Here is a 5,667-nt window from a genome sequence, read left to right as displayed (position 1 = left end):
AATAAACATACTTATACTTTAGATGACAAAGTATTTTTCACAAATAAATAAATATTTAATAAAAATATAATTAAAAAGGAAGTAAACACTGTAACCAACAGGGCACTCAGTATTCTAGGAAGTTTTTTGTGCATTGGGAATTATATTTTTTCAAATAAAGCCAAGGTAACACTCAGTTTACATACAGCACACAGTGAAAAAGTTAATTACAAGTTTGTCGATCGCGCGTCTCCAGTCAAGCAGAACTCTTCTCCTGTCCGCATTCAATTCACACGGACTGACCATCACACAGAGAACAGGCGATCATGCAGGATACACATGCATACTTCACACGATCTCACAACAGGATTCGACTATGTTTGCAAGGTTTGTGAAATTAAATGTTCATTATTCATTCAAAGATTTGTTTAAATGATATAAATGTGTATTTGCTGAATGCTGACGGCAAACGAGAACGTATTATAATGTTTGCCTTTCTATTACTAATTATATAATACTTTGTATTTTAATTCCTTTGTCTAACCCTTCTATCGGATTATTAGACAGACTTCTACCCGTATTAGACTGAACTGTTAACGACGACAACGAACAAGAGGGAGAATGTGAGCACTGTGTGTTCAGGCGCTGCCGTTCTTCTCAGCGCCGTCAAAATAAAAGTCCTGTCTCGAACGCATCGGCCAAACAGAAAAACTTCATAAAAATATATGAAAAATGTCAAATATCGGTCGATATATCGGCCTTGGTGAGACATCGGTTGACCACTAAATATTGTATATCATTTTCACTCATCAGGGAGCCGCTATTAATATGCAGTGTATTGAAATTGCTTTTGAATGAGCGCTCGCTGTTCACTTTCAGTTTTGTTTTCTTGATCACACGTACTCTGTATAAACGGAGCACATTTTATAAGATCAGATATTTGTCAGTGAGCTCAGGATCTGTTGAGCGAAATCCTCCACCGTGGTCTTGTCAGTCATCTCTCCTTACTCTCTTATACCTGTGATCAGTCGAATCTGACTCCTGCAGCTTGTGTTGCCTAGTATAGCTTATGTTTACGTCTGAACAAAATAATTTTTATTATGACTGGACATAAACTAATACAAAAAGATGGTAACATAACAACATGGCAACATAATCGATTGAAATCAAACATTTGGGTTGAATTTGCATGTATTTGTCACGTTGTTTTAACCGTTTGAAGTACTGTTAGTGTCCTCTCTGTCTGCCAACATAGCCTACTGCTGTTCTTTTTCTACTAATGCAGCACCTAATCAACAAATTATTTTATAATGATATGAAAACGTACAGTAATATACTGTATACAAACCGTTTTGTTGTCTGTATTTTAAATACGCAACTGAATTCTCCTGCTTTGTGCTGCGCGTAACCTCACCTGTCAAAACAAACAGCATGAGGCGTCAGTGATTCCGCCTCTAGAGGCTGCTCTCGTGCTGTACAATGACATATAATAAAAACTATTGTTTGTTCCAGCTATCGGTGCCGATTAATATGGCAAACCGATCAATCAGTGTAAGTCATCGCAATTTCAGGAGTGAGGTTCATTCTGTACATACACAAAAACCCCATATTTAAACGCAGCTGTCACTCCTGAAACTTTACAGTATGTACATGGCCATTTTGTCATGCAGGATTTCTCCAATAATTTAGTCCGCTTAAACCCACCATTGCAAGCTCATGTTTATCTGCCTCCACATCTCAACATCCAGTCAACAGTCTCTGCCCTACATTTTTTGATAACCCATAAAAAGTTCACTAGTCTTAAATATTTTAACTGGTATAACAGTCTTAATTATCATTTTAAGAAGTCTTACATTCTGCGATGGAAAAACAAGAATTGCAATATGCCCTTATGATTATTACACTTCAGAAGGCTATGATGTAATGAAACAAATGGTTGCATTACACGTTTAAAGTAAAATCACTGCGCGGTTACACGTTCTACAAGCTTGTTGTTTCAGAGAGCTTTGCAGTCAGTGAATACAGAGCCATTATGCCAAGTGATTACTATGATCTACTATTGATGAATTATCAAAATGCTTAATTTAGTATGGCTGTAAAATTGCATCTTTTTTGAATGAGCATCTTGGAGTGATAAAGCACAGACCTTTGAAAGTCCAAATGCATTTCGGGCTTGTTTATGATTAAGTCCCACATTATACATGAAATCTATTTTAGTTGCACAAAAAAATTTGCTTTTAATTCAAAGTAAACATCTGTTTCTTTTCTTTAAACACATTGTTATTGTATCAACATATCTTGCATTATTTAAACTTGCAGTTGAGTATGTGCTGCAACCTGTTTATTTATATTTATTATTTATATTCCATTTAGACATTCTCATCTCTTTTCTTCTCACTTTATCTTTTTAATTTTTTAATTTTAAATTTTTTTTGTGGTGATGTTTGTTCAGTTCAAATTGGATATTTCTAATAAAAGCAGTGTGATTTAGGTCTGGCCAGCCAGAGACTCGGGGGAAAATAGTGACTCGGACAAATGTCAAGAGGTTAGAGTTCATTACCATGTTGTGGGCGAAGGGTCAAAGAGGAAGTGACAGGTGGATCTTGGACTTACTGCTATTTGAGGAAGACTGTTTCCACAAACTCTCTCAAGACTCACACGCTTCTGTACTGACCAGAGTACATGAGACCAGTCACTGCAAAACACTCATTCCTGTCTAGACAAGGTTGTTTTTTGATTGTGTTATTGGCTGACTCTTGATTTCATAATATAATATGTTTCCAGAACGGTGCTCTGTCTATGAATCTGTGAATCAAAGCATTCACAGACCAAAGTGATGAAAGACGGCACTCATGATTTCTGACATTTCAATTATAGATCTGAATGAAACCTAGATATGCGATTGCAGTTTTGAAACACAAAGATGCATAATGTTAATGTCCTTTATGCATTTAATGTCATAGTTTGAAAAGTATAAATGTAGCACAGGTTGGAATTTACACTCTTCAAGCCTTCAGCAAGTTAGTTGGCCTTTAACTTACCGAGGAACTGCGATATTACATGGTTTAAATCTGACATTTGTGGAAGTTGCTTGTTTAATTCGAATACATAGATCATCTACTAAAAAACCTCCTTGGTTTGATGTGCCTTATAACTATTTACTTCTGTGCAGAATTTATCATCAAGGGAACAGATTCACAAAAATCCTCTAAAAATAAATTCTAAGATGTTACCAAGTGCACTTCCTGAAAAAATTCTGTATTATTTCTTTAGAACATCTTGTGTTAAGATGAAAATGACAGGCTTGGTGTTGTCTGATTGTATGGCGGTTTTGGCCAAAGACCTGCTGATCAACTCGATAAACACCCTTACCATCATTTTGCACCGTCGACAGGTTACCTAATCAAAAATGGCACACAAACATTTTTTGTCACAAATGGCTTGAAGGGAGTCCAACATCAATTTGCGTGTTGCACTTTTTTTAACGTGCCGTGTAAGTAGTTATCAGCTTGTTTAAGATGGAGTTGTGTTGTCAAAAGTACCAACTGCGATACCATTCGGTACTGAAATTTTAAAAACGTCCATTTCCCGCTAACATCTGAGCACTGTTGAGCAGATTCTTACACAGCGCTGATTGGTCATTTACATTTCATCAGTTACAACCCATCGCTGCCTTTAGGAATATGAGACAAATTTAAGTTTATGCTTCAATTTTTACAGTTTTACAAGAAGTTATTTACAGTGGTTTTTAAGAAAATTCTTTTCAGGAATTCAGATTTTTCTGAAGTTTCGTCTTAAGAAGCAAGTTATGAATATTCTTAAATGTTTTAGTGAATACAAAACATTATTGACCTCTATTGTTAGAAAAAAAAAGCAGTTAAGAATAATTTTAATAAATGATTTGATTTTGTAAATCCAGTCCCAGATGCTTATCTAGGATGCTAAACGAACTCCAGAACACCATTTGGCAACACATATTGTGCAATGTCCCTCACATTAAAGGGTTAGTTCACCCAAAAATGAAAATTAGCCCATGAATTACTCACCCTCAAGGCATCCTAGGTGTATATGACTTTCTTCTTTCAGATGAATCCAGTCAGAGTTATATAAAAAATTGTCTTTGATCTTCCAAGCTGTTTAATGGCAGTCAGCGGGTGTTGCAGTTCATCAGTCCAAAAGAAGTGAAATAAAGCACATCCATCCACAATAAAAAGTGCCTCACACAGCTCCGGGGGGTGAATAAAGACATCTTACGTCATCCGCCCGGAGCTGCTTCCGTATACAACTGTTGGCGCAAGCTAGATTAAAGTGATTATTACGCTTTGAATATGGATATTTTTCTCACAAAAATGCATCAATTCGCTACAGGAGGCTTTTGTTCACCCCCCGGAGCAGTGTGAGACACTTTTTATTATGGATGGATGCGCTTTATTTCACTTCTTTTGGACTGATGAACTGCAACACCTGCTGACTGCCATTAAACAGCTTGGAAGATCAAAGACAATTTTTAATATAACTCCCAATTGGATTAATCTGAAAGAAGGAAGTCATATACGCCTAGGATGACTTGAGGGTGAGTAAATAATGGGCTAATTTTCATTTTTGGGTGAACTATCCCTTTAAGCTACTGACGCAAAAATATAAGACCCAAAATTCTAATCAAAATTCTAATCTTCACAGTTTTTATGACAGGTGCTGTTTCGCTGAAAGACAGACTGTAGGAGTGACACAGTGACCTGCGCTGCCACAAATATGCAAGATAATTCCATTGTCATGAGGGACAAAAAAAAACATTTTTAATAAAAATGCAAAATGCAGTTTCAGGCCTGGGAAGAAATATTTATGCCTGGTAAATAAACTCAGCTCATCCGCTATCGGGAGCTGAAGTAAACAGTTAATTTTGGACTCTGGCTATTCTTGAATCAGATGATCCCAGGCGACTTTGACTACTAAACTGCTGTGCATTATGGATATTTTGGGTTTATTTGTATATTTGTTTCTCGCTGAATTTAGATTGCCTTCTCCAAGACATTTATTATGCTAATGAAAAGTCATCTGTTTTTTCTCACTGATATATACTCACAAGGCTGTTTCATAGAGACACCTCAGTCCCCTTAACGTCTAAATGCAGCTAAGCCTGTATTGTCTTCTTAACAGGGTGCCGTCACCGGGAGATTGAGCGTCTGCTTAACACATGATGTTCAAGGACTACAGATCTGCTCGAGCTGTAGGTGAGTTGATATGCATTCCTCTGATGGAAGTTCTGTCTGCTTGATGTACCATCAGAGACCCTTTAAGCTTCTCATTCACAGGCAGAGTGTAGATCTCACGGCAGAGAAAGGATTTGTTGGCAAGATCTCTGCTGCACACCTGATAAGGCTGTCAGTGTCCCCACGAGAGGCTGCTTCTCAATAATAAGAGGTTTCTTCTCCAGTTCTTTGGCATTTGTTCTGTCACGAACAGGTGGAAGCGTCTGCCGGATCGCCTCCGTCGCTTTTCGCTTCTTGTTTGCTCTTTCTAAATGACAGGAAGTTTAGATTTCAGACCTTTTATCAAGTTTGGAGAGATGAAGCTGAAAGGTGAGGCCGACACTGCTTCAGATGTGTGTTTGCGAGCCAATAGGAAAGTATAGGGTTTAGTCTGATATTAGAGCGCATAAATAGCCCAAATGTTTATGCCAGTGGAGAA

At 37.3% G+C, this 5,667-nt stretch overlaps 1 long non-coding RNA gene across 1 annotated transcript in view; it reads left to right on the top strand.

Annotated features, from left to right (window-relative positions):
- The window catches only part of LOC107684823 (uncharacterized), a 67,466-nt gene extending 62,091 nt beyond the window's left edge, over positions 1–5,375 (top strand). The window contains exons 2-3 of the long non-coding RNA XR_001633894.1: positions 5,137–5,210; positions 5,292–5,375. This is a non-coding gene — a long non-coding RNA (uncharacterized LOC107684823). The remainder of the gene's footprint in view (positions 1–5,136; positions 5,211–5,291) is intronic.
- Positions 5,376–5,667: the final 292 nt, after the last annotated feature.

This window comes from Sinocyclocheilus anshuiensis, unplaced genomic scaffold, assembly GCF_001515605.1.
Source record: "Sinocyclocheilus anshuiensis isolate Anshui unplaced genomic scaffold, SAMN03320099.WGS_v1.1 scaffold121, whole genome shotgun sequence".
Lineage (NCBI taxonomy): Eukaryota > Metazoa > Chordata > Actinopteri > Cypriniformes > Cyprinidae > Sinocyclocheilus > Sinocyclocheilus anshuiensis.
The sequence above is the reverse complement of the archived record's forward strand: the minus strand, read 5'-3'. Positions and strand labels throughout refer to the sequence as shown.